This window comes from Marmota marmota, unplaced genomic scaffold, assembly GCF_001458135.2.
Source record: "Marmota marmota marmota unplaced genomic scaffold, marMar, whole genome shotgun sequence".
NCBI classification, from domain to species: domain Eukaryota; kingdom Metazoa; phylum Chordata; class Mammalia; order Rodentia; family Sciuridae; genus Marmota; species Marmota marmota.
The window spans coordinates 17,864-37,175 of NW_026006858.1; the positions used below are offsets into that span (position 1 = coordinate 17,864).

Below are 19,312 nucleotides of genomic sequence, written 5' to 3' on the forward strand. Positions count from 1 at the left end.
AAGAGCCGGGGGAGGAGCCGCGGCTGCCTCCCAGAAGGAGCAGCCAAAATGGAGCCAGAGTAGCCAGAAGAGCCGGAGCAGCTGGAGGAGCCAGAGTAGCTACCGCTGCATCCCAGAAGGAGCGGCCATAGTGTCTAAGACAAAGCTGCAGCTGGAGCACGGGAGCCCCTGGAGCGCAGGTACCGCTGCGGAGCGGGAGCTAATGCCGCCGCCGCCAGGAAAAGGGAGCCACCAGAGCACGCAAGCGTTGGAGTGCGGGAGCCGCCGCCACCTGCTGCCACGGCCGCCAAAGCCTTGAATTCGCTCCAATGCAGGAGGCGACTTTGCTGCTGGAGTGTAGGAGTCAATGACGCTGCCACCAGAGCACGGGACCCAGCACCACCTGGTTGGTGGCGTCCAGAATTCAGGATCCCACAGTGCCGCCAGCAGAGGACCGGAGATGCTGGAGGGCAGGAGCCAAGGCTGTTGCAGCTGGAATGCAGGAGCTGCTGCCTCCAGAGCTCAGAGCCGCCCCCAGGGGACCGAAGCCAAAGGATCCAAGCTGGGAGCCCCTGGGGAAAGGTGCAGGCACCGTGGGTCGGAGGACTGCAGCTTCTGGGGAGGTCCTCTTGGGCGAAGGGAGTCGCCACATTGGAGGAGGTCTGACCCAGGGTGGGCGTCTTTCTGTGCTGGAAGTGTGACTGTGAGTCCCGGGGTTGCGGGCTGGAGGTAAGCGGTACCTCTGGTGTTTTCAGGAGTGTGTAGGGGTAGCTGCAGCATGAGGATCCCTCAGGTGGGGGCATACCTTGCGGTGTCTGCGTGGGATCCCATTTGGTGGAGGTACAGGTCTCAGTGAGGAGATCTTAAAGGGGAGTCAAGCTCCTGGGGACAGGAAGGCCTGTTGTGGGGGGTGATATGGAAAGGGGATGCCCAAGGGAGCCCAGCCTTCAGCAAAAAGGAGAGGCTCAATTTGGGGCCATGAAGACTTCCTCCCACAACCCAACGTTCTCATTCCTGGGAGACAACTCTAGGAGTCTGAAGGCCCCTTCACTTAGCGTTCCAGGCCAGAGTGTATGGACTGCTCCTTTGGCATATGGGTCTCCTCACCCCTGGCTTTCTATGACAGGAAGATGGCAGGTTTTTGCTTGCACTCTCCCTTGGGCCAACCTCGAGCTGATTCAGGCCTCTGGATTCATAGCTCAGTCCAGGTCCCTGTAGAGGTTGGGGATGTTTACTGTTGTGGAGACTAAGGGTAGCATTTCCATGTCTGGACTGTGAATGTGTGGGTCCATGAATATGGCTGTGTGTGCATGAGTGTATGTGACTGGAGTATGTGCATATGAGAATGTGTGTGCACCTGTCTGGAGATGTCCAAGTGTATATCTAGGTATTGTGTGTATGTGTATCTGTCTGTGTGCATGAACAGTTTTTGTGAGTCTGTACTTGTATGATACGTGAGATCGTGGGAGTGAATAAGGCTATGACTGTGTGTGTGCTTGTGTGGTCACTGCGTATTACCCGTCCCTCGTCAGCGCCACCATCACTCAGCCTGGTGCCACATTGCAGCTATGTTTGCATCTTGCAAGTTTTCAGCCCAAGATAAAGGGAATACAAAATAAAAGACACAGAATAGAGAAGTAGAAAAAAGCCAGAGGGCAGAGTGTGGGGTAAAGGTGTGAACAGAAAGGGCCAGAGCATGCTCTTCCCAGCCCTGAGTGCTTCCATTTGGGAAGGTGCTGCAGCCACTGCCCAGAGGCAGCATATGACATGAGGCCACAGCTGCCTGCTGTCAGAGCACTCTTGGAGCTGGGAGTGTGCACATAGGGGCAAGTTGGTGCCATCTTGGATTCTGAGTTCTTCTTTGGTTTGCAAAGGTGGTAGCAGCGCCTCTGTAAAGACAGGTGATGCACAGAGGTGTGGCTTCCAGCAGGAAGGACAGTGGCTAGCTGAACATGACCAAGAGATGGTGGAGCACATGACCTCAGCATTTTTGACAAGGCACAGAGTACCTGTGTGAAGGCCACCTGGAGCTCACCTGCCAGGTAAGGGCTGCACTAATTACCTGATGCTCAGTCAAGTGAGTGGCAGTAGTGGATGACCTGGTTCTAAAGCTCCTTGCTAAAGGAGGAAAATATTTTAAGTGCTATAGGAAATGTTTTTGCTAGAGGAGTTGAAAGAAGGAAATTTGGAGGGAACAAAAGAGGTTGTTCTGTCAATTTGGGACCGGGGTCGGTTTGAACCTGAGAAGGCAGTCTGCTGCCTACAAGATTAGAAAAACCTCATGCTTGCTAACATTGAAAGAGATTGGCATGCCCACATTTTACCATTGTTTTCCTTTTCTATAGTTTATGTTCACTTAAATAGCTTAATTCTAATCTAATTACTAATGTAAAAAAGCACAAGGTACAGCTAAGAGATTGCATTAGGAAACTTTAATATTTAACATGGGATTTTAAAAAAATTCTATTTATCCAAAACCTGATTTATTTTGTGTAATGCCTTAAAGTCTGATGATTGATGTTGGTGGTGTGTTATACATGAACTGTCTTCTATAGTATTTTTGGTAATTTTGAAACATTCAGAGTTAACAAAATGAGTCTTTCAATCAAGACTTTTATATTGTAGTTGTATGTCAATATTAATAAGTTTGATATTGCATCTTTTAACCAAGTTCAAATTCTTGCAGATTATACTTTGAGCAATTATTTATCTGCAGCAGATGGAAAAAAATATTCTATATGTTACTATTTTAGAAATGTATGTTAAGTAAAAATATACTGAAATGCATTGAGAAGTCTATCCAAGATGTTTTAGAATTTTACAAAATCTTGTCAAATTCATAAAGTGTAGCTTTAAAGACAAATTTTATGAGATATCACAAAACATTCTTTTAAAGTACTAGTCACAATCCTTTTATTTTGGTAGACGAAAGAGTGAAGGAAAGCTGGCACTTTTTAAAAAACAAAATTGGTGCAAGAAAATCTTTTGAGTAAAAAAAATATATAAAATCTCATATATATATATATATATATATATATATATATATATATATATATATATAGAGAGAGAGAGAGAGAGAGAGAGAGAGAGAAAGGGGAGAAAGTGTCCACTTTGAAATATTTTCCAGATGGAAAAAATGCAAGAATTTTTCCTGCTTTATGTAAATTTTTGGTCTGGTGAGTTGCCAATTTTAACTTGTTTTTGTTTTATGTGAGATTCAGATACACAGTGATATCTATATGGTTCTTTGAAAGGCTTTCAGCTGCTGAGGAAGTGTATTTATGCTTTCGGTTCAAAAGAACTTATTCCCTGGAAAGCACTGAAAAAAAAATGAGGACATTTCAGAATTATTTTCAGATTATTTTTCATATTCCTTTTTGATACTATAGGTTATTTTATCTGTTATAGGTGTTAAGTACTTTTTTATAAAGTAAAAATTTAGACTATATTTGGAAAAAATACCTAGCTATATCTGATATTTAAAAGATGTTTTGTCAAAAGCATAAATTAACAAAGGTGACAAGTTAATGGAGGTGGACAAGTTAATTGAACTCTTTCGCATTATTTGAGAAAATAGCATATGTTTGCTGACTTTGGGAATCATGGCTGGTGAGAAATCACTAAAGATTTACCAGAGGCGACTTTATCATAAACAAAATCTACTAAAATCTGCAGGTTCGAATTCATAATGGTTATAAATGTTTCTAGTATTCATACTGTCCAAAAGTTTCAAATCACATGTCCAATAGCAGCTGATTTGTTAGTTTTTAGGGATGGTTAAATATATGCCCATATTTTATTAATTCATACTATCCACAAGTCCAGATACAATGTAATAAAACATTTTCAGTGAATCACTTTCTTCCTTTTAAGTATTTACTTCTTTGACCTGGTCAAATTAGTGAACTGATTTAGAAGATAAAATCTAGAAAATACCACAGGTCTTACAATGTCAAATATTGATCATTGGTGGTACACATAGGTAGCTTTTGTTTTTGTTTTATGGAAAAATATGTTAGAAGTGTTGATGGGAGGCTAAACTATTTGATTCATATCAACCTATATATTTTTAAGTTCTACATATTTTTAATTTCTTTACAAATATTTTAATACTTATTGTTAAGTACATATACACCAAGAGAAAATATTAAATAAAGGGAAACACTTGCTTGGGGAGTTTAAATTAGCTTTAAATATATATATATACATATAGTGTAGTTTTTGACTATTTTAGATCATAGTTCATTGCCTCACTTGGCATGAAATAAAAACATCATATTTAACATATTCCTATCAGTATTTCTTTATATTTTATAAACATCCTACATGCAAAATTGGTATTAAGTTTAACATAAAATTTCACTCAAGAATTATAAAGTCTAAGTTAGATTACCAACTCAAGTAGTGTATGTGCTCTCACAACTGTTTGGCTGCCAAACATAGGTTAAAAAAAATTTCTTTACCTAAACTCTTTGCATTGTAATGAAATAAATTCTGACTGCTTGAAAAGTCATGATCTACTGGAAATTTGCCTGTAAAATAATTCGTAAACATTAAATATTTTGAATATAGGATTCTTCACAATTGATATAAATAATTTTGTATGTACATTTGATAACATCAGTGTTGATTTTTAATGTTTATCATTATTTTCTGTGATTTGTCTAATACATATTTGGTGATTTTTATTAAAGTATTGGGTACTTTCTCCAAGACTGAAATGTCAATATAAAGTGTACTTGATTGTATTAAAAATGTGTTGCAGGAATTGAGCAAGCAAAGAAAAATATAAAGGCTTTTTATGGTCTTTTTCTGTAGCTCTTTATTGATGCTATAGATAAGATGGTGCTCCTATGTTAGTGAAAGATAAAATACAAAACATTTCACTTACTTCAAAACTTGAACAGAAAGGCTATTTTATTTTTTTTTATTTATGCATTTAAAGTCCAAGTTTGTTTTCTCTTTTTTAAAATCCTGAGTGACACTTGAAATGTCTCAACAATTTTCAGACTTCTTGATGATGGACTATTTGTGGCAATTTTAAGGAAAATCTGTTTTATAGGTAGCATAAAACACTTTTAAGATTGTGTCTCTAGCACAATTTGTGATACAGGAGGAGTATCTTAAAGACAAAAGACTTAGGATAATACAGACCTTACTGGGTAGATATAATCTTCTTTCAACTTCAGATTTGAACACTTGCAGTGTGGTATATCATAAATGTGGGTTTCTTAAGAGATTTTCTTACTAGAAATCAAATCCTTGGTGACACACATTTGTGTTAGTCTTTTCAACAGCGGGTTGAAGTTCAGCCGTAGCCTGAGGGAGAATCTCCTGTTCATTGTAAACTGCAATAGTAAAGACTCTGTTTTTGACAGGTGCAAACCATAAAAATTACCCTGTCATTTTTCCTAACTTAATAAAGCTTAAAGACCAATCATATCTAAGTTGTCTTTTGGTGTTTTAATATTTACCATTTTAAAACAGAAAATGGTTCCTTTGGGCAAATTTTTTGGGGTTGATGCATTGTCAGATTCTAAGAACTCACTTAAATAAACAAGATTAGCACTAGCAATCTTATTATTTTTTTTTCACAAGCAGTAATTCTGACAATAATAGTATGTCTATCAGTTAGGTAAGAACTAGCCAGTGCAGTACCACTGTGAATTCTAGCAAGAAAGATAATGTGAGATGTTTTGGTTTTATGTTTCTCAAGCTAAAAGACAAAGGAGTGTTAGTGAACTAAACTTGGACTCCTTTAGCCCTGACACTTGTATTCAGTGAGCTTCCAGTATACAATTATTTGGTTTAATATCTAAACTATATTTTCATATAAGTGCCAATAGCCCAGTATTTTATAGTAATTGCTTTCAATTATTTCATCAATAAAGCTAAGTCCCTAGATATCCTGGGAAAAAATTGTGTATACTTTATAAATTCTTGTTTGTGGGTGATTCAAAAGATAGACATTATAAAACTGTGTTTTCTAATTTTTACATTTTATTCTCATAAGATTGTCTTTTTTCTAATTTATTGAATATATCAAGATTTGTTTACAAAAACTTATCTAGTAAAATAATTTTTTTTAAATGGATAATTTCAAATTAGAAAGAATGTCTAGTTTCTCTCACAGTCACCACAAACGTTTACTTGTGAGTCTGCTTAATCTGTTTTTACTACATATGCACACTCTAATAAAATCGTGTCAAGAAATAACATAGCTAACACCTATGAACAATTTTTTGGCAGTCTGTAACTTTTGTAGCATGTTCTTTGGGAATATACCTTGTCTGCACTTCCACAAAGGCTAATTTGTCATTTATTAATGGAAAAAAATCATAGAGATACAAGTGTACTTTGAAATCATTTGGAGAACTTATACCCCCTTGATTTAATAAAGGAGTTGCTTTGTGATACCTCTCAGAGATAGCAATACACGTCCTGCTTGAACATGGAAAGTGACAAGAGTACACTACCTCACCAAGATAGCAACTTTAATTCATGAACATCTCTTCTTTTGTTGAGCAAAATTAATTCTTTCTTTTTTTTTTTTAAATATCCTGATACCAATGTGGCTATATAGAATTTTTTTCTCTATTTGAGCTTGAAAGTCTCATGTGCCTTGGTTTCCAAACCCTATACTCTCCCAGTTCCCCTCACCTAAATAGTTTTTCCATGTTAATCTTTATGTGTGATATGCATCTGAATGTGATCCACTTTACGGTCTTACTATGAAAAGACATCTCTCTCTTTTAAACAGACGTTCTACTTGTCTGAAAGATTTCAGGATTATACTATTTTTAATATGGAATTTACACTTGTCTTTTATGAATTTAGATTTTGCACACTTCTCTTTTTGAGGTTTATGATTGGTTAACTTGCTCCTTGCTGTCAGTGTTCATTCTTTCAGCTGCTTAAGATTTTCTAATCTAAGGAAGCCTAGCATGTGCAAGTACAAGTTAAAAATTTTGTCTTCAGCCCTATTGCATCATATACATTTTTAAACATTTATTTATTTATCCATCTATCTATTTATTTATTTATATGTGGTACTGTGGATTGAACCCAGTGCCTCACACATGAGCGGCGAGTGCACTACCACTGATCTACAACCCTAGCCCACATATATTTTAAAGACCTCTTGACACCATTTAATGTAATTGAAAAACACTATCAAACAACAAAAACAACAAAACACTATTAAACAAATCTTAAAAATAGCTAGTGTTCTTGTTGCTTTTAGATATTTTGAATAATTTTGCTCATCAATAACTTATGTAGATTCATTATTTTTATGCTTAAATGAGTCTTGCTTCTACATAGCCTCCCACTTTTCCAAACACCACACCCTTCTCTCAGAGGGAAGAAATGCATAATTGCAAATTTTCGTACCACAATGGGAAATCCAGAGTTACTGAGAATTCCAAGCATTCAACTTGACATTTAGCATATTTAGGTGAGACCTATGTAGAGCCATATTTGGGGCAGGATTAGGCATAAGAAAGAACTTAGTTATTTGTGTCAATATCTTTACTGCAGGTGAAGAGTTAAGAATTATATGCATTGTGCATTATATTTAAAATTGAAGTGGCAGCCATAGTGTATTGCTATGTATTGTATTATAGATCTTCAAAGCTGTGAGAAATAGGTGGTATAAACCTGATATTCTTGAGGAATCCATACATAAAGGTGTTCCTGAGTAATTAAGTTTCAAAAGTACTCAATTCATTTCCAATCACCTTGAAAGTTGAAAATATCATAAGTCAAAAATGCAGTACACCTACTCAACAGTCCAGCCTACCAGTGCAGTACAATGTAGAATGTTGGTTGTTTATTCTTATGACAATATGGTTCACTGGGATCTGTACTTTTGCTGCTGCCACTGGACAAAAAGATTATCATACCACATATGATTAATCTTGGAAAAGGATAAAATTCAGCATTGGAAGTTTGTTTACTACTGAATGCATATCACTTTCACACTAATGTAAAGTTTAAAAACAAGTCAAACTATCATTTTGTCAGTGCCCATGTATATATTAAATTTTTTTTGAGCACCAGGGATTAAACTCAGGGAACTTGAACACTGAGCCACATCCCCACCCCTATCTTTTTAAAAATATCTTTTAGTTGTTGTTGGACATTCATTTATTTATTTGTATGTGGTGCTGAGAATTGAACCCAGTGCCTCACACATGCTAGGCAAGCATGCTACCACTGAATCACAACCCCAGCCCCCCAGCCCTATCTTAGATTTTATTTAGAGACAAAGCTTCACTGAGTTGCTTAGTGCCTCACTTTTGCTGAGGCTGGCTTTGAACTCAAGATCCTCCTGCCTCAGCCTCCAGAACAGCAGGGATTAGAAGTGCATGCCACTGCATTCAGCTTATATTAAGTTTAAAATGTTCAGCAGTTACTCACTATTATATGTCAGGCATAATTCTTGTGAGTATGAGGAATATAGACTTGCATCCATTCAGAAAGACTCTTATTCATCTCCCATACAATTTTTATTCATAAATAATTATATTGTTTATTTTATTGTTGTGAAAATCTACAACCAAGAAATATAAGTTAAATTAAATTTTGTTTATTGTAATTTTAGTATGGATGATGGACGTAAGGGCAATGAAAACATTACAGAAGAAAAACATATCTGGAATAAATGAGGAGAAATAAGTTGGAGATAAGTACCAAATTTCAAAGTGCATATCATACAGCATGGAAAATGAAGTTTATGCTTTAAACTTAATGGTATTCTTTTGAACAAAGATAGAACAGCATGCTTAATGTTGGACAAGGAACAATTTATTTTTTAGAGGCTTTATATCATATAAGAGTTTACATATTGATTTCCAAAAAAGCAATAAATTGGTCCCAGACCACAGGATGAAATCTTACTTTAAAATAAAATGATTTTGCTTCCACTTAACACTGAAATATTTTTTGCTGGAATAACTTTCTACGATGAAGGTACCTATTATTCTTATCCACTTTTTTTTACATTTATCATATGCTAAGACAAGAACATAGCCAACTTGTTTTGAGAATGTTTCTTAGAATATTGGTTGAGAAGTGAGAAAAAATCCTTGAAGAAGGAAAATGTAAATAAAACTAATTTAAAATTTTATATCATGTATCAGATACTCTCAATTTCACATGAGAAATATTTTAATTTAAAAATTTGCTGGTTTAGCTTAGTTAAATATAATACTATTTAATGAGTGCAACTGTGAAAGTGCTAAGCACCTTGCATGATGTTTTCCCAAAACTCTATAAAATAAAGTCTTCTTCCTGTTTACACATAAGTACATCCAGGATCAGAAAAGTTAGTTAACTTGCTCAGTTTAATGTATCAAGTAATAAGTGAAGTCTACATTCAAACTCAGGGACACCTGATTTCAAAGCACTTAACTTCTCTAATTCATTTTTATTTTTATTTTTTGGATTTTTGGTTATTTTATGCTATTAATTAGGTAATATTTTACTAGGGATAGAAGAAACAGAAAGACGATAGATGTGAAAGCTCTTTTGGATTAAGTGGTGGTAGTACAGGAAGAAATTGGACATCTTGTATGCTGTCAAGTGGTGGAGTTTTAGGGAAATATTGGGAAATTTTTGTTTACTTGCTGATATAACATTGGTATCACCTTCTGACGTTTTCATACTTTCTTAAAGCATTATTCCACCTTCGTTGGTTACCTACCTGTTTCCCTCATGGCAATTATCCACCATGGACATTGCTGGAGCTGCTGTGCTCCCTTTAGCACATCCCCACTCAGTATGTTTAGTACTTTCTTGTGACCATATTATCTCATTGCTTAACTGTGTGCAAGAAATCAAAGGAAAAAAACTCTCAATCAAGTAGGTTTTTTATTGCTGCCCTAGCAATTTATTGCAAATGAATGGCTAAAACATCACAAATGTATTACATTTTTTTGTCATAAGTTTGGTGTTGGTCTCAGCAGTCTAAAATCAAAGTGTCTGCAGGGCTGAGACTGTATGGGGGAATCTGTTTTCTGCTCATTACTATCATTGACCACATTCAGTGTTCTCTGACTGTAGTACTGAGGTCCCTTTCTTCTTGCTAACTGTAAGCTGAGGAACAGTCTCAGCTTCCAGAGCAGTCTGCATTCCTTGGCTTTTGGTTCTCTTCTTTAAAGCCAATAACAGCTCAATGAATCCTTTTCAGATTTTCTTCTGACCCATTCTTCTTTCACTTTTATGGATTCAGGTGATTAGATGGATCCATCTGTATAACATGAAATACTCTCCCCAAATCAAGGTCCTTAACCTTAATCAAATATGCAATATCTCTTTTGCCATGTAACAACATATCCATAGTTTCCTGGGATTAAGATATGGGTATCTTTGGGAGGCCATTATTCTGTTTAATGCATCTTCATCAAACACAATCATTTTAGGCTTACACAAGCACTTTAAGAAATTGTTCCAATTAATCGAAGCAGTTCTATAAATTTTACTTTCTTATAATTAAACTGTATTTATTAATCTCTTGGCCTCTAGTTTTGTTCTTGCAAATCACAGTAGTTTAACTATTAAAAAGACATTTCTCAAACCCTTGCAACAATGATTTCCTGGAAAACCTTTTATTAGTTCATTGAAGTTATTCATAATATTAGAGTTAATTTTGACATAAAGATAGAAGCATGGAATATAATTTGCTCCAGTGCGGTCCACAGAATTTCCCTTTACCTCCCTTCCTTTCTCCCCCCTTTCCCTTTCCTCTACTGCATGGGATCTTTTTTCTGTTTATTTATAGGTTTTTTTAAAATTTTAAATCCTTGTAAATATATATAAAGGTGATATGATCCAAGTCTTTTTAAGTTAATAAGTTGTAGTACCACATTTTTAATATAATCATGGAATTCTTTTTCTTAATACACTGTGGTATGTTCACATATGTACATAAGATAGTTTGGTCAGCTTCATTCCACCATTCTTTTCTTTTTCTGTCTTTTTGCTCTTCCTCTCTCCCTCAATCCCTTTCCTCTACTCTACTGATCTCTCTTCTATTTTACTGGTACTCCCCCATCACTTTTACTTTTTTGAGGGGTAGGGGTTCCAGGGATTGAACCCAGGGGCACTTAAACCTTGAGCCACATCCTCAGCCCTTTATACATTTTAGTTTGAGACAGGGTCTCACTGAGTTGCTTAGGGACCCGCTAAGTTGCTGAGGCTGGCTTTGAACTTGTGATCATACTGCCTCCATCTCCTGAGCTGCTAAGAGTAAAGGCATGCACCACTTGTTCCCAGGAAGTACATTGATTTTGCATAATCACATAAAATGCAGATATAAGTAAATACTATGATGCTCGTTATTAAAAAAAGGTTTCTTATTTCTTTGCTTTTTAAAATGTAGATTGTTTTATGATAATTTGTATGATCCAAATCTTTTTTTAAGTTAATAATTAGTAGTGTCACATTTTTAATAAAATCATGGAATTCTTTTTCTTAATAAAATTTGATGTAAAAAATAGAATTTAAAATGACTCCATTGACATCAGAACTGTCAAAAAGTACAAAAGTGGGCTGGGGATGTGGCTCAAGCGGTAACACACTCGCCTGGCATGCGCAGGGCACTGAGGTCGATCCTCAGCACCACATAAAAATAAAATAAAAATGTTGTGTCCACCAAAAACTGAAAAATAAATATTAAAAAGAATTCTCTCTCTCTCTCTCTCTTCTCTCTCTCTCAAAAAAAAAGTATAAAAGTGAGTGCATAATATAAGTTGGTCGGTGTTAATTACATTGAACAATTGAAGGACTCAGCTGGGTGTAGTGGAACACACAAGTTATCCTAGTGACTCAGGAGTCTATCACAGGAAGATCAAAGTTTAAGGCCTACCTCAGCAACTTAGTGAGTCCCTGTGTCAAAATAAAGATGGATGGTGGTGATGGGGATGTAGCTCAATGATAAAGTGCCCCTCTCTTCGCTTTTGGTTTTTATCTTAAAACATTTTCAGTTTGTTCAAAGGAGTTCAAAATCAGATAAAATATAAAGGCTGCTATGTAAATTACAATAGCCAAATTATGGAACCAGCACAGGTGCCCATCAATGGAAGAATGGATAAAAATGTATACTATATATACACAATAGAATTCTATTCAACCATACAGAAAAATGAAATTATGATATTTGTTGGCAAAGGAATGGAACTGGAGAACATCAGGCTAAACAAAATAAGCCAGACTCATGAAGTCAAGTGTTGGATATTTTCTTTTATGATGATCTAGAGAGAGGGAAAAAGGAATTAGAAAAGAGGGATATTATGAAAATAGAAGTGAGACCAATAGATGAAGGTTCTTAAGAGGGAGGGAGAAGGAGAGAGTATGGGGAAATACTGGTGAACAAAATTACAAAATTTTGCTTTGTCTGTATAAATGTACCACAGTAAGGGCTGGAGTTGTGGCTCAGTGGTAGAGCACTTGCCTAGCACGTGGAAGGCATTGGGTTCCAGCCTCAGTACCACATAAAAATAAAGAAATAAAATAAGTATTTTTAAAAGGTATCATAGTAAATCCTGCATGTATACATGAAATTGGTATATTATATATGCATATATAGTGCCTAAGTATATTTATAATGTGTTAATTTAAATAATAATGATAGAAGGAACATCAATAGGGAAGAGCAAGCAGATCAGGGGTACTTGGGAATGAGATTGATCAATTTATGAAAGTATGAATGTGGCATAATGAATTCCACTATTATACATAATTATAATGCAGCAATAAATAATTTTAAAGAAACAAAGGCCACCATAAAATCATACTTTACAACTGGAAGGTCCTCACATGTCTCTGTAAAGTCAAATGGCATAAATTGTTGAGAACCCTTTAAAAATCTTCATATGTGTCAGTTTAAAAATGAATTTATTTTAATTTGAAAATAAAAGAAATTCAATAACCTTAAAAATATTACAGAATTAGGGGCTGGGGTATTGCTTAGAGGTACAGTGCTCACCTAGCATGTGTGAGACACTGGGTTCAATCCTCAGCACCACATAAAAATAAAATACAATATTGTGTCCACCTATAATTAAAAAATAAATTATTAATAAAAAATTGACTTTTTTTAAAATTATAGAATTAGGTAAGAGTGGCAGACAACTATGTGGTTGTTGGCTTTGCTAATGCTGTTCAATACGTGGTCTTTGGCAGATGAGTGGGGAGAATATTAAAATTTGGATTGTTACTTAGTTAATGTTGAATAAAATAGGAGCTGTAAAATAACAAGTGATGAGCGACTGTGCTACTGTTTCTGAGCTTTAAACCTGATTCACCAGGAAGTGACTCTAGCCTTAAAAGTGGCATTTCTAAACTTGGAGTTGAATGTAGGAAAGTTCTGAACTCAGATTGAATCACCTATCTCCAAACACTGTTTCTAATTGTGGAAAGTGCATGGGTTGATTACAATTGAAAAAAGTTCAAATGCTGTATTTTTGAGCACCAAGTTTAAGAACCAAACATGAGGAGAATGATGGATGGAGTGGCAAGCTGAGTCCAGGGTATGTGGACAGTTGTGCTCAACTAGTGCTTATGCTCTCCCTCAGTCTCTTCTCTCCCTTCTTCCTTCCCACATTTAAATTTCTCACTGCAGGTGTTTCAAAAATTTTAGATGTTATTCTTAACCATGATTTCTTGTATCATATCCTATTTTAAATTTTTATTTTTCTGGTTTAAAAAATGGAGTGTTTCACTGATCATTAAGACCTTGAAATCTTGAAAAGTTTATAATAATCTTGTTAAAGAGTTCCTTGAATTTCAAGAGCTCAAAGAGACTTTAGAAACCACTTGTTTAGTTGTATCATGTACTTTGAAATACCTCATCACTTTTCCGCCACCTAGGTACAATCTTCGTTTACATTTTCTTAGTTTATATTTTCTTAAAAAAACCTTCTATTTCATCAACTGTACTACAAATTAATGTTAAATATCAGTTTACTGTAACATTCAACTATGTCTCTCTTCAAGGTGTGATTACATCAGAACTTTCCTCATGTTCTATGGTGAAACAAGTTCCTAAAAAATAGGTTGATCTAGCTAAAGATACAAAATATTCAAAATGGAAATTTGAAAATTCTGTGGATGGAATAGGTTGCTAATAGATGATACAGTAGATAATCCCTTAGCATCACCTGGATTAATCATTTTTTTATTTATTATTGACATTTTTCCTACAGAGAAGATGTGTGCCTAATCATTTCTGAATGATTCACAGATAAACAGAAATATGGGTAACTGGAACCAAAATTTTGGTCTTAAGCAGACCAGAGACCTGGCTCATTAACATATTTTTCATACATATGTTGCTGAAGTATATAAATAGATGCAGTTAAACACTGCTTTTTTTCTGGAATCATCATAAATTTTGTCTATCTTTAATATAAGTGTAGTTGCAGTTTATTTTTTGAATCGTAGATATTGTTTGATTGCTGATCCAAACTTACAGATAGCCTGATCCAGAAGAAAATAATCCTTTAATACTATAGTAAGGGAAATCTGTGACTTTGTTGCTTAGTGTTCTGCCCAAAACCATCAGTAAACTTCTAAGATGGCACACCAAAATCAGTTTTTCTAGTATCATTCCCCTTTCCATATGGTGGGAATTCTATTTCTTCTTGCTTAAATAAATAAATTTTATTCTTCAAAATTTCTGAGACAAGCATCCAGATACAATTGGTAAAGTGAGAAATTTTGTTTCATCTCAAAATTCCACTTTCAACATAATCAATTTTTTTTTTCCCCATGTTTCTTAAAAATAGGCTTCGGAAAAAGCATCCTATCATATGGATTCACTTTCATTCTTTCTGGAATCACCCCAGGAACAAAGGACTTTGTTGGAGGTGTTCTCCCAAATGGGTTTCAGGGTATTTACATTTGAAATAGGCCTTAATGGTGCTCATTCACAAATCTTCCAGTTAGCCTTGAGGTGTGGTACAATGAAGCCCATTATCCTCATTACAGGGTCATTTCACTATCTATTCTATTTTATACTTATTCACTGTGAACAGAGAAAAACACTACAAACAGATATGTGAACAAAGATCTAGAAAACTAGGGGTTTATTCTCAGACCTATGAAGACCTAAGCTGAAGTTCTGGATTTCAAATTTTTGTTTTGGATTTGAGATAAAGCTTCCCTTTCATTTAAAAAGCTCTGGCGTCCTGAGGAGCATGAGTTAAAAGCCAGCATCAGCAATTTAGTAAGGACCTAAAAATCTCAAAGGGACGCTGTCTGTAAATAAAAATACATAAAAGGGCTGGGGATGTAAATCAGTGGATAAACACTTCTGGGTTGCATTTCTAGTACCAAAAAGAAAACAAAAAACAAAACACAAATCAAAACAAAACAAAAACTCATGACTAACAAGCCCTAAAATCTACAGTCTCTCTCATGCATGAATACATCAAATGGAGCTGGGGTTCTCTCCTGATAATTATCCCAGGCTTCACCACTGGGATAATAATCTGGGGACATGCTGGACTTTGGCACATGGATGCCCACAAAGGGTTTCAGAAAGAAGCTGAAAACTCCATACAATCATGGAACAAAATGCTCAGGTTGTCAACTGCTGACCTAAGCTCCACTAGACTAGTCAGAGGCGGGTGAACCCTGAGCTGCCTTGGAGAGTCCCTCTGGCCCCAGAGTCTGGAGAGAACCATGAGGAGCCCCTAGCCACAATCTCCAGTTTCCACCATTGCCTCTTCCACCAGCTTCAAACAACCTTTCTACCCAGTCCCAGGATAACAAGCACACTTACATTTCCTGGCTTTCAGGTTTCTTAACGTTTTCCCTGTGATTTGTTTTCAGCATCTGTGTAGCAAAGAAACCTAGACTCCTGATCCAGGACAGGAAGACTACAAAAAGATTGAAAGAATGGTGGGCTCCAGACAGGAAGAGAACACAAGATTGTGGAATCCCGCCCCCTCATCACTGGTCCTGTGAGGATGGACAGTCCTCACCTAAGAGACTGGTTGGAAAAGGCTTCAGCACTTCCCCATTTTCATTGTTGAAAGATTAAGGATCAGAGTTGGGGATATAGCTTAGTCAGTAGAGTGCTTGTTTTGCTTATTTAAGGCCATGGATTCAATTTCCTGCACCACACACACACACACACACACACACACAGAATAAGTGAAGGACTGTGGGGAATGGGGTTGTCATTAAGTGGTAGAGTGCTTTTCTAGTATGTGTGAGGTACTGGGTTGAACACCCAGCACCACATTAAAAAAAAGGAAAAAGGAAAGAAAGAAACAGACAAACTAATAATGATATTGTATCTATCTACAGCAACAAATAAAAATTCAAGAAAAAAAGGACTGTGAATTAGACTTGTGCACCCTCACTACCTCTGTACCTGTAAACACACACACACACACACACACACACACACACACACGTCTTCAGAGAGGGTATAAATTTTTCCTGTAATGCCTTTTCAAGTAACATATTATAGGTGTGCTTCACAAACCTAGAATCCCCCCAACCCTTCTTCTTATTATTATTATTTTGAGTGGCTGTGAATTGCATTAAATGCCTTGGGTGTAGTTACTTTGAGGGAGAATTTCCTTCCAATAATAGGACCTAACCCAGACAGAAGTGCATTGACACTTATCACTGTATATAAGGTTCAAGCAATTTGTGATAAATATGTATATTTTTATTTATGGAAATGATATCACAGTTAGTTTAAATTTTTATTTAACTTTTCTGCTCTCTGATCTTATGAAAAGCAGCTTGAGGTTTAAGCTCAGTAGCAATTTCCTTAGGCATCAAGGTCCCCATATCTCTCACCCCTAAAAAGAGACTCACGAGTATGATTTTAAAGTTTTTTCTATTCAAATGAAAAATGAAAAACAAAAGTCAGGCCCAGTGACATACACCTGTAATCCAAGTGGCTCAGGAGGTGGATGCAGGAGAACTGTGAGTTCAATGTAACCTTCAGCAAAAAGTAAGACACTAAGAAACTCAGTAAGACCCTGTCCTTAAATGAAAAGGAGGAGGAGGAGGAGGAGGAAAAGAAGGGGAAGGAGGAGGAGAAGAAAATAAGATCTTAAACAAATTGTAACTAAAAACACTATATTCAATATATTATCACGGATTGACATTATGAATTTATTAATACATACATGCACTTTTGGAAAACCATCTTAATATTCACTATTTACCTGAAGTCTCAGGCATATCTCAGTTTACTGCATCCAAATTTCACATTGAGAGCTATGGATTCATTGACATCAGCAAGATGAAAGGCCTGAACCACTCGTTTTTATGTCCTAGGTGATGGAATACACTTCCTGGACATAAAGAACAGGGGAGACAGTGCACATTGAGACCGCTGGCAGCTCCAACCCAGAACTGTACAAATGTGGGCATTGTTTCTCACTAGATTCTAAGAACAGATTCATTCCCATTTCAGATCCCACATGGTAAACATAAAGAATTGGTGTCCCAGGAGGTGGATGGTGCCAGGTCTTCAGATTTTTCAGTAGCCCAGACTCTACAATATTAATTAAAGGGAAACTTATTTGCAATTTTACCTTGACCCTAGAGGCAGGATTGAGATATTTGGCTTTTATAATTGTGCTAATATTCATACCAAATTTATAAGGTACTGGGAGAATATTTTTACAATTAAAGGCATATATGTCTACAAATATTTTTCATAGTTCAATTCAGTTTATTAAGAGAGTCAACAAAATTTTAATGAAGAAAAAATAAATCACTATCTATAAGATGATGGCTGTTTTTCATACAACCTCTGCACATCATGTGATTGAATCCTGGCATCCAGCCTATAGTGAATAAATTAACTAATTATCTGTCACTAGTTAACTCATTCTAAAACTTATTAGCTCATATTTGGGGTGGTCGTCAATTTAGGCTTGGTTCACCTGGAATCTTTGCTGCATATGATTAGCTGATGGTTGGTAACTTTAGAGTGTAATCTGGCTGCCAATAAAACACCCTGATATTCCCAAAATAACTCATGATTAAAAAAGTATTGTGGGCTTGTTCTCATGGAGGTAACAGTGTTCTGAAAGCAAAAACAAACACATTCAAATGTTTCTTGACCAGATACCTGACTAATACTCTTTCATAGCCACAGCATTATATAATCCATAAAAAATAATAAGAGACCATATTCAAAGCTTTGGAAACGCATTCTACATTTTTCTAGAGAAGGAGTAAAAGCATATCATCTACTTTCTGTATATAGATGAAGCTGAAGAATTGTTACATGTTGGCATTTTATGATTATTGTACCTTTTATAATAGATGAGGTTCACATAGGTGTTCAGTGTGAAAGAATATTTGCTAAGTCTCACAACTACTAAGTAACTTTACTGGAATTCAGGTTCAACTCTACCTTATCTCAAAGCCAAAACTCACCTCCTCTAGGCTACATGAGTTATCAATATTTTCATATTCTCTTGGATGTTAGATAGTGACACTTATTCAAAAGAGCAGAATTTTTGTTTCTTTTGTACCAGAGATCTTACCCAGGGGCATTTAAGCACAAAGTCACACCTCCAGCCCCATTTTATTTTATTTCATTTTTTTGTCCCAGGGATTGAAGCCAGGGGCACTTGACCCTGGGCCACATCCCCAGCCCTATTTTGTATTATACGTAGAGACAAGAGTCTCACTGAGTTGTCTAGGGTCTCACTTTGGCTGAGGATGACTTTGAATTTACCATCTTCTTGCCTCATTTTCCCATCCTTCTGGGATTACGGTTGTGTGCACCTTGCCCAACACAATCGTGGTTATTTTTGTTTGTTTGTTTGTTTTTGCTTTATTATTTACTCAGTTGCTGAAGCTGTCCTTGAATGTGAAATCTCCCTGCCTAAATCTCCTGAGTCACTGAAATTACAGAAACACATCACCATACCGGTCCTTTTCAGTTCATACAAAGGCAGAATTGGGATGTCAAACAGAGAGAGAGAGCTGTTAAAATCACCCCATCTTAAAGCAATCATGAAATTCATATGGAAAAACAAAAGACCCAGAATAGCAAAAGCAATTCTAAGCAGGAAGTGTGAATCTGGAGGTATAGCGATACCAGAGTTCAAACTGTACTACACAGCAATAGTAACAAAAAACAGCGTGGTACTGGTACCAAAACAGGCAGGTGGACCAATGGTACAGAATAGAGGACACAGAAACCAATCCACAAAATTACACTTTTTTATATTTGACAAAGGGGCTAAAAACATGCAATGGAGGAAGGATAGCATCTTCAACAAATGGTGTTGGGAAAACTGGAAATCCATATGCAACAAAATGAAACTGAATCCCTTTCTCT

General features: G+C 36.2%; 1 long non-coding RNA gene across 2 annotated transcripts; it reads left to right on the plus strand.

Annotated features, from left to right (window-relative positions):
- Positions 1 to 11: 11 nt before the first annotated feature.
- LOC125614774 lies at positions 12 to 17,306 on the plus strand. Of its 2 annotated transcripts, none has more exons than XR_007345334.1 (3): positions 12 to 708; positions 1,854 to 2,021; positions 15,817 to 17,306. It is a non-coding gene; the product is annotated as an uncharacterized LOC125614774 (long non-coding RNA). The 2 variants fall into 2 exon arrangements; XR_007345335.1 differs by lacking the exon at positions 15,817 to 17,306 and adding an exon at positions 8,585 to 8,879.
- The last annotated feature ends 2,006 nt before the right edge of the window (positions 17,307 to 19,312 follow it).